The following is a 22,410-nucleotide window of genomic DNA, read 5'->3' on the forward strand; positions in this document are numbered from 1 at the left end:
CTTAAATGCTTGTTTTTTGTTTTTCGTTTTGTGGAAGTGAACAAAGTAGTCAGAATTTCTGCCCCGTGGAGCTTGTTTTTCAGATGCCATATCTTGTTATTATAACTTGAGATTAACAAATATTGCACTTATTGTATAAGGTTTAGAAAAGACAAAATTTAAAATGTCTATAATCCTACCACTCAAAATTTACTAACAATTTTTATTTCCTACTATTTTTCCCTTTAAATCAATTATTTTAAAAAGACGGAAATCCACAGTATATATATTCTCTTTTGCAGGAATATTTACTTAATTTTTAATGAACATTTCCCTATGTCATTTAATAGTCTTCAATACGTAATTCCATCATGTGAGCATGCCTTCTGGTATTATGTCTCACAGTTCAAACAATCTCCTACTCTTGTGGGTTGAGTTTTTTTCATTATCTTGAAAAGATTCAGGTATTTAAATGGGCTGTCTCTTTCCTTAAATGACAGGGTTCTCTGGGAATGTCTGTTGAACCCAGGTACTGAGTGTGGGCTGGCCAGCCCTTCTTTGCTTGAGGCTGATAAAGTAGCCAGGAATTCTTTTTTCTGTGCCCTGGTATTACAGAGCTAAGCAAGGTGAAGCCAGGTAAGCCTGAAAGCACCTGAAAGCCTGAAGGATGCCCTTTTTTAACTCCTGCTTCCCTCAGCGTTTCCTGTTCTTTAACCTGAAGAAAAGGTGGTTAGGTGAGAGAAAATTAGTGGAGGGGTTGGAATCGGGGCTCCATTAATAAAACCTAACAAAACTCCTGGCATATGTATCTCCCTTTTACAGATGAGGAAGGTAGGGGTCAGAGAGAGAACTGGTCCAAGCCTGCACAGCTAGTTAGAGAACTAGAGTTGGACTGCAGGTCTTGGTTCTGAAATTTGAACTCTGCTCATTATGCTTCCCACTGTTCCTAAAACTGACTGATATAATGTCATTCTTTTTTTTCCCGTCTGTGGGGAATTTGTCAGTCTTCTAAAATATATTTGTTATCTGCTCTCTAAAAAAAAAAAAAAAAATCCCTGACTGTCTAAGAATTTCTTCTGCCTTGAGTTTCCTGAATTGGCTCGCTCTTTTTCGATGAAGAATCAGGTGACTTAGCTTTTTTCCCCCCACATTGTATTTGCTAATTTTCTTAAAAAAGTGACCTCACTGTATACATTGGAAGGTCAAAGTCATAAAAGGAAGTCCTTATAAACCCTGCAGCAATTTAACAACATTACACATTGTTTTGGGGACTTACGAAGTATGACTATATACATATGTAGCAATTGGCCTATTTTTCTAGGTTGGCTCATAATCTAGTTCTGAAGGAAGTTCTAAAGATGGCTTTTCAGAATTGTTTAGAGCCGTGACGCATCACGGAAATGGTGTATAACCTCCCAATATGATACTTTGAAGGCAGTAATGCTTATTTGGAAATGTAATTTCTGGAATGTTTTGTAAAATCTCTTTGCACAACATAATCAAAATCAATTTCACTTAAGTTTCAAAATATGTTTTCTCCATCCCCCTCACTCCCACGTGTGAGCACAAGCATGCACGCGTGCGTGCACACACACACACACACACACACACACTCCTTTGCCCAAGCTACAGTCACCTCTTGCCTAGATTTTCTCAGTAGATGCCTAAAAAATTTTTCTAAATCTACTTTTGCTTTCTTTTGGGTAACCAGAGTGATATTGGTAGAATATCTTTGCACTTTGTCACAGCTAACCCCACCCCCCCTACCCCCACCTTCCACTTAGCTTAAAACACTGCAGTGGTTTTTCATCGCTCCTAACATTGACCTTCCATCTTCTTCCCTTTGTACAGGCATTTTCCCTACCTCAAATTCTGTTCCCTCCCAAGTTAAAACACAGAACAAGAATCCAAGTTTCCTAACTCCCAGGCTAAATTTCTATGCAAGTGTACTACAGAGGACTAATAATTGTCTAACAGGGTGAAAATGTGATTCAGAGGTTAAAAAAAAAAACACAATAATGGGCAAGAATGTGAACCTTGGAGCCAGTCTGCCTGGGTTTCAAATCTGGCTCTGTTCTCTACTAACCATGTGATCTTGGACAACTTGCCTAACATCCTTGCCTCATTTCTTCATTGTATAATGAACATAGTAATGATACCTATCTTATAAAGTTATATTATTTGAATAAGTTGACACACGGAAAGACCTCAATAAATTTTGATATAACGAAGTCTCAGTGATAGATTTTCTGGAGAAAAATAGGTACAGCAAGCAACTGGGAGGCCCTCCTAGAGCAGGGAAAGTCTGGTCCTAGCAGATAAGGTTTCAGAGGCTGTACTGTGTAGGGAAAGACATGTGATTGCTTAGTCAAAACAAGTGCCAGGCCACAGATGCTAGCGAGTTGAGATAACATGAAGCCTAAAGGCTTTAAAAAATACACAGAGGGGAAAAAATTTAAATCTAAAGTAGTATAAAAAAAATCACAACAGCAGACAAAAGGCAATCTATTTACAAATAAAATCATCTTAAGCATCTAAACTAAGCCGTTATGTAAAACATCTTTTCCTTGTGCCATAAGTGTTTTCTAGGCTACCTGATATTTCAGAATTTTTTAACAGAATGCTCTTCGGTGGCTTTGGAAGCTGTTGTGTTACAGCTACTTCTAAGTGCTATGTTAGGTCCAGAGAGATGCTGCTTTACCTATAGATTTGTGACTCCAACATGAGCGAGACAAAGCTCTTTGTTTCCCTCTTGAATTCTCCCAGAATCGTTATTAAATAAATTTAGAAAATAGCTACGCTGGCTTCATTTATTAGTGAGTTTTCAATTAAAGAATAATCAATGACATTAAGTACTTTGTCACCAGCCTTGTAACCATCAGGTGGTACCAGCAACTGAATGTTGGTCTTTTTGTGCCAGTTGAGTATCCTAACTAGTCTCTGACATCATCTCTCTGTGGAGTGTCAGATAAGAAAAATAGGGACGACAGGATGTAAAAATTAGCAAGAAAGGTTACTTGCATATGTGGTGGTCTGTAGACCAGTACGTTTTATAAGGTGAGTAATGGCAAAGTCTCAGATGCTTGGTGATTCTTGGTGAGAGATGTCCTGAAACTCAGGTTGCTGTGACCTGTGCTCTCTTAATGACAGCTGAAGCAGAGAACTGCAGTGCCAAATGACTTGCATTTCTTCACCTTTGAAACTTTAAGCAAGTATGAAAAGGCCAGGCATTTATATCTTGCCAAAACTTTTCTTCTGTTGAAAATTATTTTTAAGACCAAGAAGAAAGAACCTGTTTTCTCAGCTCCAAACCCAACTATATTAGGCAAAATGTTAATAACAGACCAACATTTAGCAAATATTGTGAAAATATATCTCCCAAAAAGGTAAACTTAGCAAATATATATATATATATTTATAGTCTTCTCAGTCTAGACTCATATATTTCCTTATGCTTTGTTGCATCTCTACCTTTTCAAAAAAATGGGGGAAGAATAAGAGCAAAAAAAGGAAAAGAAAAAATGAGAAAACAAGTAAAACCTTCAGAAATGTACAGATTCTGATCTCAACCAGCAAATCAAACCAAAACGTAACCAATTATTCATTGAACATCTCCTAATATTTAAGAACTTGTGTTAGGAAGTAAATTAACAATACTTTTAGTGACTACCATAAACTGTGCCAGGAGGAAGAGATATAGATAAATGACATCGCCCTTGACCTCAAGGAACATGGGCCAGTAGGAGAGAGACCAACTTGTGAACTATTAATAACAGTTCAACAAATATAAGTGTAAGTGAAATTATCGAGGACTCACGGGCTGTTTTGGTGGAAGAGGAGTGCTTAAGTGTGTGGGGCAGGGCTTGGGGGTGAGAAGAAGTTGGAAGGGATGTGAGAAGTTTAGATACATAATGGAAGAAGTGAAGTCTGAGCGATGGTAGAAAAAAATGAGTAGAATTCCAATAAGAATCCAACATTGGATTGTGGTGATAGTTGAACAATTGTATGAAACTCACTACCACTATTAAATTGTATGCTAAAAATGGGTAAAATTTATGGTATGTAAATTATACTTAAAAAAATGATTTTTTAAAAAGAGAACACCGGCTTTAGAAACAGACATATATGGACAGATTCCTGGCTCTGCAATTTACTAGTTGTGTGGTCTTGGTCAAGTTAGTTAACCTCTCTGACCTTCAGGGTCCTCATATGTAAAACAGGCATAATGATATATAGCTCAGGATTGTAAGGGAGGATTAAATGAGGCAGTGTATGTAAAATGCCTGCTCTGTTATCATGTTCAGCAAGTAATAGTTTCCTCCCTTTCCCTAGGATGTTTAATGAGTGTTTAATTGCCCCTGCTGTCCACTGGACACCTCTGTTTGCTATGTCTTCTAACTTTTTCACTAGAACTTGACTGATTGCTCTCCCATTTCTCTTCTTCCCTTCCTGGCTAAGCACCTTCCTCTTACCTATCTTTCCAGTGGTATTTCTCTGTGCTTTTGCACGTGCTGTTCTTTCTGCCACATTGCGTTTCTTATCCTTCTTCACTTAATCATTTTTTCATTTTTTTTAAGGATTTTAAAATTATACACTATTTCAAACATACAGAGAAGAGTAGGGAATGATATATAAACAATATACATCCACCGCGCAGCTTTATCCCATCTTAACATTCTACCATATTCAGAATTTTTCATGTAGACAAGTCTTTGGGTTAGGATACTTTTTTGCTTGTCTTTTGAGATGATGGGGTAGAGACTAGAATCAAAATACATTAATTTCTAGGGTGATCTACATACTAGATTATATAAGTCAATCGATTTTTAAATTCTAGATTTACTTTGTTCAGCAAAATTTTCATTTTTGTTAACAGTGATCTTCTGTATGTTGTTTTTTTTTTTTTTTTTTTTTCGCTTCTAATCATAACACCTTCAATAAAGGAGTGATAATTTCCCACAGGCTCATTGGCTGGTGGAAGTGGGGGCAAATGTAGAGCTAAGAGCGCTGTCTTATCTTACTGACACTTTCTCTGTATCACATCCACTAACACCGTAGGTTTTCATTCATGATTTCAGATTCGAAACAGAAAGTTATCATGGTCATTCCATCTAAAATGACCCAAGGAGCCTGCTAACAGTATGTCAATTAGTAACTTCTTTTGGAAAGACTGACAGAATTAAATAAAGATCATGATAGCGCTGTAAGGCTTTTTCGGATTGTGTGTGTGTGTGTCCCATTTTGTTGTTGTTGTTGATAAAGTAAAATATCTGCTGAACAATAAGAAAATCCTTGTCATCCTTCTCTGTAGTGAGAGTTTTATACTTTCTCGTTAGTCCGTATTCTTGTTTAAAGGATTCAGGGCTGTCTTTGCTTCAACCCTGTGTATCTGGTTCTCTTTTCACAATCACATGGCCTCCATTGGACCACAGAATTCATTGTATAACCTGACCATTTAAATGATGTATTTTCTTTATGTATCTTTGTGGGATAAGTTTCCCAATATTTACATATTTAGCCACAACTGCGCCTCGGCCAGGTAACAGAACATGGCCACGGTCCTAAGGTAAACCTGAGGGATTTTCAGGCTTTGATTGACCCTTCCAGGGGTCCTCCAGAGACCTGTGGGGAATCTTTAGAGCTTGAGTCACTGTCTCCGTCACTGTCTTTTCTACTCTTCTTAGACTTTTTTCTTTTATTCCTTCAATTCACATTTCTTCCTTTTTTTCCTTTTCTTTGGCTTTCTTTTGCATCTCCACCATTAACATTTATTTCAGAATTAAGAGGCATTGTCATTTTTGTATTCTTTTGTTAATTTCTTCTTTTTCTTGGACCTTTCTTTTGAACATTTAGGCTACTGCTGCTGCCACTCCTCTTCCTCCTTATTCCTTTTACTCTTCCTCTTTCCTCTTAGAAAGTAGGAACTGAAGTGTGTTCTTTGTTCTCTACTGCTGTGTGTTCATCTGAATCTGGTTCAGGAGTCTTTAAGGAGAGTTGCCAGATGTTGAGAGCCTCCACTTCTCCAATATTCCCTCTCACTAGAGGCTTTCTCCTTGTCTATGAGGTTCAGCCACAGCTTGTCCTCCATCTGAGGACTTATATAGCCATTGTAGTAGGTGGCAAAAGGGAAGAAGATGGAGGGAAGGGAAGGGAAGGGGAGGGACAAGGTGACAATAAAACGAAATGTTTATACCTATAGAATAGTACTTCAAAAGAATAATAAAGTGTTCTAAAATATAAAAGAAAAAGAAAGCTAATACTCAAATTACCTTACTTCCTAATGCCAGAAACCTAGTATTATCTCTATATCTGTGTATAATTTCACACTGAGTGCTATTTAATTTACATCCTGCTCACTTCTTGCTCAACTAACATACAAGGAGGAAAGCAGATATTCTGCTTATGCTTTTCAAGAAGTTGGTTTGCTCTTCTGATGAAATTCTTAGTAGAGTGGCTCAACCAGAGCATTTCTGAGGTCTCAGGCTGTGGGACTCAGGGCAGTTCTCGCTTGGGAAGGGCAGTGTTGCTGTGCTCTCTGGTGGCCAGAGGAGAAAGCACATGTGAAGGGGTTGGCAGTCGGGCCTCAGTTTCAGCAAATATAATCATAATTTTATAAGGTAAGGGCTGCTGTGCCTTACAAGGTGTCAGGCTCTGTGCTACCTTTTTCATTTTCATTCCTTTAATTCTCCTAGCAGTCCTGAGAGATATGTCATACTATCCCCATTTTACAGATGAGACTATTAGATCTCGGAGTTGCAGTAAATGAAGGGAGGTAGAAAAGTAGACAAAGTCAGAGCACACTGAGTCTTCACCCCTTTAAAACCTCCCCCACATCAGCTAAGCAGATCTATCTATCTTTTAGAATTTCAAATCCCAGCCTAACCCACCTCACATATATCTTTCTTTCCCTCTTAACTTCTTTTATAACATTTGCTATTTATATATGTAGGAGACACTTTGATTCCGATACACAAATCAGCTTTTTCTTGGTCTCTAATTAGAGCCTGAGATGAGGAGTTGAAATATTACCAAAAAAAAAACAACAAAAAAACAAACAAAAAAAAAACCAAAAAGTGTCCTTATACTGCAAATTATTTTCTAAAAATACACAATAGAGGATTTCATTCATAGAAAATATGTGCTTCTTTCAGAAAACAAGGTTATGTGTGAAGTCATCAGTTCTATAAAAGGGAAAGAAGAAAAACAATGAGTTCAAAGAGAGCATTCTTTCCCCCTTTTTGGTATGCAATGCCTTGCCACGTGCTTGAACAATTCATAACGACTCACTTTAGTGGCGTAGTGTGGGGTAATATGCAAGCGTGGCCTGGAGTCAGGAGACTTTGGGTCTGCTTCCACAATCTATTACACTAGCTGTGTGACCTCAGGATAAATTGCTTAAAACTGTAATCCCAGTTATTTGTCTCTATATTTTAAATATTACACTACATGCCCTTTAAAGAGCTTTTCACCATAGCAGTTTTGGACCTCAGGGATTATATAAGTGCTTACTTATTCTATGTTGGGACCCTGAGCATATGGAAGAAATCTAGTCCTATTCTCAAGTAGCATATCATTTCATGAAAACATGAGTTATTTTAAGTGGTTAGGTATGACAGTATTTTTCTTTTTCACTATTTAAGGTGAACTTGATTGAAGCCATTTTAGCACCATGTCTATTCTGCTATTCCTGTTTCTAGCCCTCAGAGAAAGGAGCATGGTACAATCATGGTACAAGAAACCAAATCCCATTATTCAACACATCTACATAGCTTATTAATTATTTTTTCCTTCTTTCTTCTTCCAAAGTTATAATCTTAGCTGATATAGGTTAAAATATTTCTTATGCTTTTCACTGCTAGGATTATGGTGGACTACATAGAATGACTCTCTCACTTCAATATGAATAGAACCTGGATAAATTTTAAATAAAATGTCATTACATTGCTGACATACAAGAAATAAAGGCTATTCCCATTTCCTAAAAATGGAAAAATGAAGATAGCTGAAACTGGAATGAACTGCTTAAATAAACGTAAAGGTTAGGATTACCTTGGCGGGGTCAGGGGTGGGAGGGAACGTCAAACTGGGATTAGAAGATTAAGCTTTAGGCTTTCTGCAAAATGGAGAGTGAGACTTCCATTAAGCCAGGATCTTTTAAGGGAACTACAGGGTCCCCAAATCAATAGTCCCCCCGACCCCCGGATCCATGAAGAAACAAATACAAATCCCCAGTTGAGGCCTTCTGATTTGCAAAGGAATACCATCAAATATAAGAAGAAATTAACAAAAATACCACAAATATAAGTCAGGAGGAAATAATAACATCACATTTTAATTCTTGAGAATTTAGATATTGAAAAATTTCAGATAGAGTACGTAAAATAATTGTAGTTCAACCATTTTAAGAAATTAAGGATGGAATAAAAACTGAAAAAGAATCAATATAAATCTAATAAAAAATACCAAGCATATTTCAAAAAGAACCAATTTGAACATTTATAAATAAAATGTAATTATTGAAATGAATAACTTAGTGGATGAATGAATCAGCAGAATATATGCAGATGAAGAGAGAATTAAATCTGAAGGAAATACTCAAACTGTAATACATAGAGACAAGGTGGTAAATATGAAACAAGTTAAGCTACATGGAGGATATAAGTATAACATACTAATTGGAGTTCGAGAAAAATAGCAAAAAGGCAATATTTGAAGAATTAAAGGGTTAGAACTTCCCAAAACTGATGAAAGAACATAAGTCCACAGATAGAGGAAATAAGAGTCCAAAGTAGAATAGATAAATATACATTATATATATATGTAATATCTATTTTCCAAACACTTTTGAAGATGTCACTGTGTTCCAGGATTGTAAAATCCATGGAGCAAAAGAATATTTCTACTAGTGCACTGGAAACTTTTTGAACAATTCTATTTGTATAATGTTCTGTAAATTTCCAGGTTAAAGTTCTCTTGAGTTATTCATTGTGGATGCAGATAGTGGAAAGTGTTTTATAGCCATGCACATTGCAGAATAGTCTATTCCAATTTGAAGAAATCAGAAGACCTGAGTGTTGGTCTTATCCCTTTTTTCTTTGGACAAATGACTTCACTGCTTCTGGTTTCAATTCCTTCATGTGTTAAATTAAAGGGAACTTTACATTTTCCTAAAAAAGAAATCCGTAATTCATTCTAACAAGTCTACAGCAAAGACCCCTGATTTCACACACATACACATGGCATTGTATTAAGATGTAGGAAACGTAATGTAGACTCCTGTGAAACCCACAGCATCGGCATTAATCTGTTTCAAAATAGAGGTGATTTATCGAGCATATTTCTTCTGTATTTTCAGACATATAATTCTTAATTTATAAGACATAGGGGTTTTGTTTTTTTTTTAATTAGTTATTTACTGAGTGTGATGTAGTTTAATTCCTGAAACCTCAGGAACTTTACCAGGTTAAGAAAGGGGATTATACTGGTCTGAGCCTGTACCAGTAAACTCGTCCATAGTCCATGGTAGCTAAATGGCTCATGTTTAAATCTCTGTTCCAGTTGCTGCTAGGTTCCTCAAGGACCAATATTTGGTAAGTTATGTCTACACATGAGATATACACATCTGTTTTCCCACCACAATTACTCATTTGTGTTAGCTAGTCATTGTAACCATGCTCTAGAGTGTGACTAAGAGATTCGTTGTCTTCAGTCTCCTCCTGTCTGGGAAGATTCCTATGAAATGAAAGAGTAGAAAAGACACTCTCCACCCAGCCATACTGAACTTTGTTTAGTTCCATAAAAGCCTTTTAAAGATTTTTTCTTATTGTCTTTTTTAAAACCTCTGTGTGTGTGTGTGTGTGTGTGTGTGAAAAATTTCAAACATAGATAAACAGTAGTATAATGAAGCCCAATTTTCACTCAACTTCAACTATTAATATCCTACAACTCTTGTTTCAACCCACTTCCCAGCCCCTCCATTTGAATATCATTATTTTTACCGTTTTTAAGGTAAAATTTAAATACATTGAAATGCACAAGTCATAATTGAACAATTTTGACAACTAGATACACCTCACCAGATTTCCATTTTATGAGAAGGGGTTCTCTTCTTTTCCCGGGTGACCCCTCAACCCCCCAAAAGCAACCACTGATTTTTTTCACTTAAGATTAGTTTTGCCTATTCTAGAACTTCATATAAGTGGAAACATTTGATTTTTATATACCCTTTTATTATGTCTACTTCTTTTCCCAACGTTATGTTTGTGATATTCAGTCATGTTATTGCATGTATCAGTACATTAATTCATCCTTTGTATTGCTGAGTGGTAATAAACCAAAACTTGTTTCCCCATCTTCTTGTTGATGGACATTTGGGTCATTTTTAGTTTGGGGCTATTATGAATAAAGCCGCTATGAACATTCTTATACAAGACCTTTTGTGAACATATATTTTCTCATATCTTGGCTAATAACCTAGGATTGCAATTGATGAATCATAATGTAAGTATATGCTTAGTTTTATTAGAAACTACGACACTCTGCCAAAGTGATTATATCATTTACCTCTCCAGCACTATATATGAGTTCTAATTGTTCTCCATTCTCATCAATACTTGGTACTGTCAGTCTTAAATTGTTGCCATTCTAGTGGGTGTGAAGTAGTATCTTAATTTAGTATTAATTTGCATTCCCTAATGACTAATGATGTTGAGCATGTTTTCTTGAACTTACTACTTTGGCCTAATGTCTTTTTCGAATGAGGTTCCCTTGCCCGGAACACTTACTACCACCCTCACCTAGTTAACTACTTCTAATCTTGTCCTTCTCACTTTATTGAAAGGAATCCTTCCTTCAGTAAAGTTAGGGGATAAGGAAAGCAAATTAAAAGCTACATGAGAACCAGTTTTCTAGAATCAACATCAACCATCGTCTTTTCATAGCACCCTGGAATCTTAGGGCATGAGAAACTCTCCTTTCCTACCCACCTCCATTTCTCAACTTAGGAAATACAAACAACCCAGGTCTTAGCTACTCGTCCAGTTTGATGTTAAGATGTACAAAAAGCTTGTAAGGCTGGGACTTAAGCAGAGATAGGGCCATACCATAAAATGTGGAAGTTTTATTCAAGCACAGTAAGCACCTCGGCTTCAGTATTTCCCTTTGAAGGGATGATACTGTGGCTTTCAAGCCTGCAGAGAAACAAAATGATGAACATTTACAGCATGAAAAAGAAATTATTTCCTCAGAAAATAGACACTGAGTTCCCATTGATTAGAAACACATTGCATTCTCTTGCTGGCTGTGCTTTGTAAACTCCTCTCCTGACCCATCCCAACGTCTTCTGAAAAGATAAGGAGAAATTTTTCTCAGGTCTCCCTGAGCCTGTCCTTCGGTGACTGTCTGGAGGTTGAGAAGCATACAAGGATCCTGTGTGGGAAGAAATAGGACTGCTATCAGAAGGACTGCAGTTTATGCTTTTCCATATTTTGCCACCCTCAGTTGCTGGCCTCTTGGTTTCCTCCCATTAAGAGGACGCTTTAATAGAATGTTTATAATCAGTTATGCCTTGCTTTTGGTGCACTGTTCCCATCCCCTTGGCACTCAACTTTCCTCTACATGTGGACAGCTTTCTATTGCCAATGCCTGCATCCTTTTGCCTTTCACCACAGGAGATGCTGGGTGCTAGGCAGACTGGAAGTGCCAGGGAGTTACCGTCCCTAGGAACAGCCCTCAAACTAATGACAGATGGGAGTTAGTGACTAAATTCTCCATCTTTCTCATCCTTTGGGTGGGACAACTCTTGGGTATGCTTCGCACCATCTCCCAGAGTCGCATGGTAGACATGAGCCCCAGTTCCCCCCAACAATAGCATACTCATGACTGCATCCTCTGCTGGCTTCTTTCCCTTCCCTGGGCCACTGCCCTAACTCCTAGCAATACTTTCTGATATCGCATTCCAAATAAATTCCTAGCCTCAATCCTAGTCTCGGGCTCTGTTCTGGAGAAACCCAATCTAGGCTAGTTTAATGTCAAGCAAACTTGCCAATAAAATAGGATGAATATATTGTTACTAAATCTTCCCATACTCTAAATGCTTCACTTCACACATAGCATTCCTAAAGACCTAGAATTTGCTTCCTTTGAGTTTACCTGGTATTATCCGTGAAACATTGTTAGAGAATTCTTCTCAAGGGAAGATCTAGTTTAAGGAATAATCTCCAAACCAAGGAAGTATTTCTCACATATCTGAGTTCAGACGATTAGCCAGCTACTTGATTTTTCAAAGCAAATTGGTATAATGTATAATATTGTTTCCCAGCATATTAAGATGCTTCTGGTTATAATAAAAGACATCCTCAACATATTTATGTTTTGGTTTTACTCGTTTACCTTGGCCCTTTCTGGGAAACAGTAGTGGAAAGCAAGAGTAATTTTGTTGAATGGCTAATGCTGGTGTGTATATAGGCACGTTTGTATGTGTGGACACAGGAGTCCAGCATTCTTTGCCCTGCACACTCTCTTCTAAAAACATTAACACAACAGCAATTAAGATATTCCGGTAAATTGGGTTTATAGGCATATCATGGGTTAAATAGCTCCACATAATATTTTTCTAGGTCAAGAATCAGAGGAGTATTACAAAATTGAAACAATGTCAGAGTTCAATTTTGTCAGAGTCCCCTACCTCAAGTTGCTAGAGGTCTTCGGGAACCAAGATATATTTTCCTTCTCTGTCCAGTAAAATATTTCTTCTTAAATCCTAGGCTTAGTTCTATAACCTTCCTGTAAATATTATCTTCCAGATAATTTAATGTTAATTTCACTTTTTTAAAATAAAATAAAACAATGTAATTGTTACTTGGTAAGGACTGAACATTATTATAATTTTATGTTCAATTTGAATTCAGTATATTCTGCGGTTTGAGTAAACAAACCTTCTAGTTCCACGGATTTTTCTCATGATGCTTTTAGAGAAATCCTTGAGGTCAGCATATGCAATGCAAAAATACCTACTGGTCCAAGTCACAGATTCTCTAATTTTCCATCTTTTTGTTAATCAATTAAAAATGAAAGACCTTGTACACTTTCTGTAACCAATATCCTTGTAAACATGGCAGCTCCCCCCTCCCATGTTTTCTTTCCTGAAGAAACTGGGGCAAATGTTAATAAACATCTATTCTGGTTATTCATTGGTTCTCCCCAGATCCTTTCACTCTTCTCTGCTATGTTCTTTGTCCTGGGAGGCTGACATCTATTGACTATGTCGCCCTCTGGCCGGTGTGATGTACCAGCAGGAGATCAGAACATAGGAGGAGAGAGACCTGAGGGTATTTATTCCCTCCCACTCATTCTGTATTCACTGTGATTCTGTCAATGGCCTTATCAGCAACACTACAGCTATCATTGGTCAATCCCTCCTGGGACTGGATTTTAAGAATAAATTAGTTTAAATGGATAGTGAAGAAAGAAAATGCACAGGAGGACAGACAAAGAGTGTGAGTAAAGTTTTGGAATTATGAAGAACATGAATGGATAGGAGGTAGTGAGAAGACCACCTTGACCAAAATGAGGACGTGGTCACAGGTTAGGTGGAATAGATTGTTGTGTCAGATTATGAGGGTCTTAAGAGGTGAAGGAAATTAGATGTTCTGTGGTGGATGTTAGAAGCTGTTAGGATTTCTTAGTGGGGAGATTATTTAGGGCGAACATCTTTAGTTGTCACAACAGGCTCATTTTCGTTGTGACTCTTGGCCAGCTTTTGACTTGGAAATAATAATGATCGTGATGGATGAAAGAGAAGATGATTCATGTGTATTTTGACTCCTTTACAAATTCAATTTTAGCCTGAATCATAGAAAGAATCTGTAGCTTTTCCCATGGTTTTTGTTGGCAGCAGCTCTATGTTCCCATGGGAACATACGTACTTACCTACCCAAACTCTCTTCTTATATTTGCCTTTAGCTTGTGTTCACTTGGACATTTTCATCTTTTCTATCAAGTCTTTTTTTCTTCTACAATTGAGGATTCATTCTGAATTTTTTCAGATACCTAAAACTCTAGGTATAACTCCAAACAAAACATAATAAAAGGAGGCATTTGGATAGACCATGGAATAATCACGTCACATTGAATAGCATCTGCTGTAAACACTTCAGCTTTCTGCAATGACCACCAGATGGAGGAAATATGGCTCAGTGTGCTTCTTCAGTGATTAATTCTGGGAAGCCTTTTCTCAGCTCTAATCAAAATAGGAGGAACCTACTTCCCATGTGTGGAAGAACCTTGCAGTCCTGGGGGTGACATTGCCCTTTTCATCTCCAGGAAAGCGGTTTTCTGATCCTAATGCAAAGCAGCAAACAATTATCTAACACCGTAATTTTGCACTGAACTCTGCTCACACAGGACACACTAATTTTATGTTATTTTGTTTCTTTGCCAAATTTTAATGGCTTGAAACCCAAAATAGATGAAGTTAAATAATAGCAGTTGTGTGTTCTTGAGAAACTTTTGTTACGGTAGATTTTCTAAGATAGTGCTTTCCTTAATTTATATAAAAAGCATTTATTGAGTTAGCTTCTAGACTCAGTACTGATGATTCAGACGTGAACAACACTTCCTCTGGAGTGTTTTGGGTAACATAGATACAGTAAAAATAAGCTATAATAAAATGTTATAAGTCGTTTAACAGGTGCACAAGCTCTGTGGGAATGTAGAAGAAAACATCATTGATTCTGTGGTTTCCGGGAGGCTTCCACAGAGCAAAAGGTATTTGGGCAAATCTCGAAGAACAAGCAGGGCTCCCTCGGTGGAGTAAGAGCACTTAAGGAAGAGAACAGAATGAATTAATGCACCGAAACATCAAAGTGCAGTGCTGGCTGTTATTTTTTTCATTCCAGGTGAGACAATCAGGAATCCAGGGAGAGGTAGGTGTCTGGAAGGCTGACCTCCTTAAGTACTGACTTCTCAGCTCAGACCTGCTGCAAGCAGAAATTTCAGGATCGCAAAACCAAGCTGATTAAATCATAAGGTTAGGACTTCCTGGTGAGCAAAATATTTGCAAATACTTTCATAGAAATGGGACAATGGACTCAAAATAACTGCAGGTTTTCCAGACTATCGGGAAACATGGTTTCTGAGAGAGGACCCATATTCTCCTAGAGGGAGCTTAAGGGAAATACCCGAGGTTGTAGGAGCTACCAGTGGTCCCAGCCTCCTTCCCTTGTCCCAAAAATTCTTCACGTCGTTTTCCTGACCGTGTACTTTTCACTTTACTAAAATATGAATTCATTCCCTGCATCAGTTTCCTAGGGCTATCTAACAAATTATCACAAACTAGGTGGCTTCAAACAAAAAGTTATTCTCTCACAATCCAGACGTCTGAAATCGAGGTGTAGGCAGGATTGGTTCCTTCTGGAGACTCTGAGAATCTGTCCCCTGCCTCTCTCCCAGCTGCCAGCGGTTGCCAGCCATCCTTGACTCTTGTACACCAAGCACTCCAATATCTGCCTCACACTGCTTTCTTCTCTGTGTCCGATGTGTTTCAAATCTCCTGTCCCCTCTTTCTTAAGGATACCAGTCATTCGATTTGGGGTCCACCCTAAACCCAAAATAATCTCATCCCCAAAGATCCTTAACTTAATTCCATCTTCAAAGTTCCTGTTTTCAAATTATGTCACATTCACAGATTCCAGGAGTTAGAATTTAGACATATCGTTTTGAGGAACGTATTCACCCTCTCCTTTCATTGCCCACATCTGGTGTCTTAGTGCTGTGGGTGTCTTCTGAGCACTTGTAAATGGGCTGTTTGGCCTTGTCCAGAAACTGGGACAGAAAGACACCGTATCTTAACTCTTAACTCCCATCGACCAAGGGTAAAATAAAGGTCCAAATTATCCAGCTTCAGGTCTCTAAGAGTTTCGTTACGAGAATCTTTGACCAGAGGCTCATCAAAGGAAGTGAGCTCTACCTGCTCACTTAATGTCTAGTGTAAGACAATTTTACTAGAGAAAGACGGAGCTACCTCAAACACACCTTTTTTGCTTTTTACAGTCCCTGTGGTTTTAACGGACTCAGCCTCTTGTCAAGTAGAACAGGTTGTTTATAATCCTAACAGTTAAATGGCATGTTGGGTTCAGATTCCTTAGCTAATCAGTGGCTGCGGGGTCCACCAGAGTCAAGAAGCTCCGAGAGGAAAACCAGCTCACAACATTTATTGAGGGTAAAGGGGTTATCCTATTGATGCCTGCTAACTCCCAAGTAAGTTTTTGCAGAGCAACACTTTCAAAATGGATTGAGTAAAGCAACGTCTGCTTTACTTTTATCTCTTTTGCTTATAACATATTCTCAAGACTCTTGGAATTCAGGTGCCTTTCACAAGAAATTTTTATTTCTTATTTAATTACTATATGAAGTATTCCTGAAGCAAAATTACATGTTGGGAACTGTAAATAAAACATACCCGACCTTAGTTAAATCTACTCTCCCCTACTCCAGGCCTGTACTCAAGCAGCTACACATGGCTGGAGAAGGACTCAACCATGCTGACTGCTCTCGCTTTAAATGGATGATCTCTAAGCTGAAGTGGACCCTTGGTGCTACTCGACTATCTTTCTCCACTTCTCTCATCTATGCCCAATCCTGAATGATTATTTCACGCCTTCTTCTCTGTCTTCAATCCTCCAACAGCTCCTCCTTCCCGGTCCTCAAATATCAGCCGAATTTCTTGCTTCTGCAAAAAATAGTGCAATTTAGAAAAGAATTTCCACACAGCCCACCACCTATCTACATCTGTGGCCATATACCCTCTTCACCTTGTCTCTGTTGCTCTCAGTGAATGTCTGTGCCCTCAGGGAGCCCCTTCCAGTTGTGCTCAAGATCCCATGCCCAATCATTTACTAAGGATATCACTTCTGTAATTGTCCCTCTTTTATCTGTATCATCAGTTTTTCCCTCTTGACTGAGTCAGTCCCATCAACATACAAACATATTGCAACATTTCCCATCTTAATCATGTACACACACATCTCTCTTTTGACCCTTACATCTCCCTCTAGCTGCCTTTCAATATCTCTGCAACATAACTGAAAAAGTTGTCTATACAAACTACCTCTGGTTTCCCTACTCTTTTGAACTCATTTCCTATCCTGAACCAAAATCGATCCTGTCAAGGTCACCAAGGGCCCCCAGTTTGCTAAGAAATCCCATGATCAATTCTTGATCCTCACCTTACTCTTTCTGCAGCATTTGACACAGTTAATCTCTTTCTCCTGCTAGGAGCACTTTCTTAACTTGGCTTCAAGGTCTCCAATCTCTCTGTTTCATTGGCCTCTCCTGAGTCTCTTTTGTTGTTCCTTCTCATTTCCTTGACCTCTAAATGTTGGAATATGATAGGGACACCTTCTCTTTCTAACCTCACTCACTCTTCAGCTGATGCTGGATCATCTCATCCTGTGGGTGCCCCACCAAATCCCTTCATGACTCACCTCTACACACAGAGGCTGCTCACTTCCCTTGATTATGACTCTCTGCCCCGGGGTCTTTTATTGGCCCAAAGAGCACTGGACTCTCTTTTGGAAAAACTGAAAATGCTGGAGAGTTAATGCTCCCAGAGTAGCCTTCAATCAAAGATGGATGGCAGTTAGATAGATAATTAACCTAGCTTTCTGGTCCCTCATTTGGAATACCCTTGAGGCCTATTCTACACTCTCTCCCAGAATTCCACAGTAGGACTACATGTCAGTTGCCAACAGGGATAACTTACTTCATAATATACTTTTAGTGACTTCCTTCCTTTTCCTGTGTTGCTTCGCTACTAGTAATTCTTGGACCTTCCTCCCAATCAACTGCTTGCACTCAAATTCTTGTCAGGGTCTGCTCCTAAGGGAACCCAAACTAAGACAAATACTATTTATATGCCAATGAATCCCATATTTATATCTCCAGCCCAGATATTTCCCAAATCATATATCTAATGACCCTCCACCACAGCTCTGCATGGTTATCTTACTATCCATTTCAGACTTAATGTGTCCACAAGCGAGCCCCCAGTTTCTCTCTAAACTTTTCACTTCTCAAGTTGAAGCCGTTTTTTGGCTCCTCTCTTTCTTTCCTACCTACTCATAACCCAACAACAAGATATGTTGGCTCTATCTTCAATGTACGTCAAAAATCCTGCCTCTTCTCACCTACCTCTTGGGCCCTCGCCCAAGCTACGTTGCCTTGATTATTAAGATAATTTCCAAACTGTTCTCTCTCTTTGTCTCTTGCCCTATTAAAGTCTATTTCCCTCATAGCAGCCGCAAGGAGCTTTTAAAACCATAGTGAGATCATGTCCCTCTGTTGCTTAAAACTTGCCAATGACTTCATCTCAGAGCACTTCCAAAGCCCATAGTATGGCATATAAAGCCTCATATGCCCTACTGCCAGTCTTCCCTTCTGATCTCATCCACTACCACTCTCCTATTCATTCTCTCTGTTGTAGGATCATTGGTCCATGCACCCATAACACACCAAGCGTGCCACTTCCTAGGGCCTTTGCACTCTTTCCAGCAACCTGGAACATTCCTATTCTAATTAACTGCTTTGCTTATTCACTTTTTTCAAGTCTCTACTGAAATGTTACCTTATTTAAAAAAGCCTTCTTGGTTGGATATGAGCCTGTATGTTCTCAGATTACTACCTTACCTGTTTTCTCCTGCAGGCTGGAGAAAATACTTTCTTCTCAGACTTCTATGTCAGCTCACTTTCAGTTGGGTTCAATCCATAGGAATGCCAACATGAGACTGGAGAGTGGAAGGAGGGAAAAGGCAGGAAGGCTATTTTCCCCTTTCTCAAGCTAGATCTCCAGGTAGCAGAAAATCTCTCCTACAGTTCTAGTTCCCTTTGAACTAGCTTCTAGCTTCTTCCAAGTAACTCCAGCCTCTGAGATTTGATGATATGATATATTTCCTTTGTCCTATCCTGGTAGTGGGTTCCAGCTATTGCTGATTTCTGGGTTCTTTATTGTTATTTATTTGGACTCAGGTCTCCGAATACCCATATAACCAATTCTTTCCATTAAATTTCTCTCTTTTAAATACTGAGACCTAGTTCTGTTTTATTTACTGGATCCTAACTGACAACTTGTATCAGAAGGAAACTTGTAGTTTGTAATTTGAGGAGAGTCTGATAAAAGGACTATTTACATAGGTGTTGGTTTTATTTGGGGAAAGCAACAAGAGATAGTGTAGTAACTCCGGGCCAGTAACAGTTGGGAGCCATCACTTACCAACCCTCAGGCTAGAGGGTGTAAGGCAGAGCTTCTCAACCTCCGCCCTATTGATATTTGGGTCAAATAATTCTTTGGGGGTGGGGGGGACTGTCCTGATCATTTTAGGATATTTAGTAACATCCCTATTGTTTACCCACTAGATGTCAGAATATTCTCCCCAGCTGATAAAACCAAAATTGTCTCAACACGTTGCCACATGTGCTCTGGGGCAAAATAGTCCAAGATTTAAAACCATTAGGCAAGGGCAGCTGTTGGAAACCTAAGAGAGAAAAGGCATAGGGATATGGCCATCCAACTAGCCAAACCTTCAGTAGAACGACATAACCAAACCATTGCAATACAGAAGAGAAAGGTCCAGTAGAATAAATACCCAAAATCTACTCTTCTCTTTCTTTGTGATTTCTTGCCAATGGTCGCACTGGCCAAACCCAACTGGAAGCCAGAGGGGAGAAAAGTCTGTTGTGTAATCCAAACATGTCAACCTTCTAGGGTAGATAATGGAGTAAAGAAAGGTGGGGAACAGATCTGGAGAAGCAGATGGAAGGTACCTAACATACTACCCTATATATTTCATGATAAATACCTCCTTCATCCTGCCTTTTATGTTCTCCATAACACTTATCACCATATGATATGCTATATATTTTCTTATTTATTGCCTATGCTCATTGCCTGGTACACTGTAGATGTTCAATAAATGTTTTTCAAGTGAATGAATAAATGAATGACTGATGGAACTCAATAGTAGCAATTAAATTCTGGATATATAGCAAAATCTTGCTTACTCTGCAAACAAAGTACAAATCACAGGGCTAAAGGGAAATATTTTGGTTTCAGAAAATAAAATGTACATAGCGAGTGCATTAGTCACTTCTCCAGAGAAACAGAAACAACAGGATGTATGTGTATATAAAGAGATTTATTTTAAGGAATGGGCTCACGTGATTATGGAGGCATGGCAAATCCAAAATCTGATGGAGTGGGCCAGCAGGTAGAGACTCAGGGAAGAGTTGTAGTTTGAGTCCAAAAGCAGTCTGCTGTCAGAATTCCTTCTTGCTAGAGGGAGGTCAATCTTTTCCTGTAAGGCCTTTATCTGATTGGATGAGGTCCACACACATTATAGAGGGTAATATGCTTAACTCAGAGTCCACCAATTTAAATCTTAATCTTATGTAAAAATCACCTTCATAGACACATAAAATAATATTTGACCAGATATCTTGGCACTATGGCCCAGCCAAGTTGACACATAAAATTAACCATCACAGCAAGATTATTGTATATTAAATTAAATTGTATTATGGGTTTATAATTCAAAGAAAGCAGGCTGGACTCTTCAATCCTAACCCTTTATTTTTTCTTAAGGTAGAAAAATGCATGCAGTGAACTGCTACTGTTAACCTAATTATGAAGACAGGTGTATCCTTAGCCAACTATGTTTTATATTTTTATCATTCATATGATAAAGAACATCAGATAGGCCAAGTTATTAGATGATAAAAATCAGAATCCAAAAACAATTTTGCTAAATGGCGTGATAACTCAAATACAAAAAATTAAGATTTAGTAAGGATTCAAGTAAGATCTCGAAATAGGATAGCATATGGATTCCTCATATTATAGACTTCCAAATTTAACATTGAAGGATGTTTTTAAAGTGGCGTGTAATCACAAATTTTAGGAAGTTAAGCAACACACTCTTAAACAATTAATCAAATAAGAAATTGCAATGAAATTAGAAAATACTTTGAGATGAATGAAAATTAAAACACAATACCAAAACCTATAGGATGTAGTGAAAGCAGTGTTCAGAGGGAAATTTATAACAGTAAACATTAAAAAAGAAAGGCCTCAAATCAATAACCTAACTTTATACCTTAGAATTAGAAAAAGAAGAGTAAACTAAATCCAAAGCTAGCAAAAGGAAGGAGCTAATAAAGATTAGAGCAAAAATAAATGAAATAGAGAATATAAAAACAATAGAGAGAGCCAAAGAAACCAAAAGTTGGTTCTTTGAAAAGATGAACAAACCTTTAGCTATACTGACCAATAAAAAAAGAGAGGAGATTAAATAATTAACTCAAAATGGATCAGTAACCTAAATATGAGTTAAATTCATAAAATTTTGAGAAGAAAACATAAACCTTCATGACCTTATGTTGGCTACGGATTTTCAGATATGATAACAAAAGCATAAGCAATAAAAGAAAAAAATAGATAAATTGGACCTCATCAAATCTTAAAACTTTTGTGTATCAAAGGATATTATCAAGAAAATGGAAAGACAGCCCACGGAATGGGAGAAGTTATTTGCTAATCACACAAATAACAAGGTTCTAGTATGCAGAATATATAAAGAACTTTCATAACTCAACAACAAAAAGACTGCCCAATTTAAAAATAGGCAAAGGACTCAAATAGACATTTCTCCAAAGAAGATATACGAAAGGAAGACAACCGGCACATGAGAAGATGTTCAACATCACTAGTCAGGAAATACAAATCAAAACCACAACGAAATACCACTTCACCCCTACTAGGACGGCTGTAATTTAAATGTAAAATAATAAGTGTTGGTGAAGATGTGGGGAAACGGAATGCTCTTACAATACTTGTGGGAATGTCAAATGGTGCAACCACTGTGGAAAACAGTTTGGTGGTTCCTCAAAAAATGAAACATAGAATTACCATATGAACCAGCAATTCCACTCATAGGATATAGACCCCAAAGAACTGAAAACAGATGCTCAAGAACATACCTGTGCACATATGTTCATAGCAGCACTGTTTACAATAGCGAAAACAATCCAACTGTCCATCGGTGTATTACCGGTTAAACAAATTGTGGTATATCCATATAATGGAATATTATTCAGTCATAAAAAAGAATGAAGTGCTGATACATAATATAACGTGAATGTACCTCAAAAACATTTTGCTGAAAGAAGCTAGACACAAAAGTTCACATATATGATTTCATTTATATGAAATATCCAAAATAGGTAAATCCATAGAGTCAGAAAGCAGATTGGTGGTTGCCAGGGGCTAGAAGAAGAGAGAATGGGGAGTAATTGCTCAATGGGAATGGGGTTTTCTTCTAAGATAACCAAACTGTTGTGGAAAATGGAGATGATGTTTGTATGACATTGTGAGTATACTAA

The 22,410-nt window shown here is 37.9% G+C and overlaps 1 long non-coding RNA gene across 4 annotated transcripts in view; it reads left to right on the top strand.

Annotated features, from left to right (window-relative positions):
- The window catches only part of LOC120601004 (uncharacterized), a 38,151-nt gene that overhangs the window by 2,658 nt on the left and 13,083 nt on the right, over nt 1-22,410 (top strand). The window contains exon 2 of one of the 4 annotated variants that reach the window (XR_005652337.1): nt 14,877-15,007. The exons of 1 other annotated variant lie outside the window; for it this stretch is intronic. This is a non-coding gene — a long non-coding RNA (uncharacterized LOC120601004). Of the gene's footprint in view, nt 1-14,876; nt 15,008-16,146; nt 16,237-22,410 lie in introns of those variants that run through there. 2 more of the 4 variants (XR_005652340.1, XR_005652339.1) reach the window with 2 other exon arrangements.

The sequence above is a fragment of the Pteropus medius genome, unplaced genomic scaffold (assembly GCF_902729225.1).
Source record: "Pteropus medius unplaced genomic scaffold, Ma_sr-lr_union100, whole genome shotgun sequence".
NCBI classification, from domain to species: Eukaryota; Metazoa; Chordata; class Mammalia; order Chiroptera; family Pteropodidae; genus Pteropus; species Pteropus medius.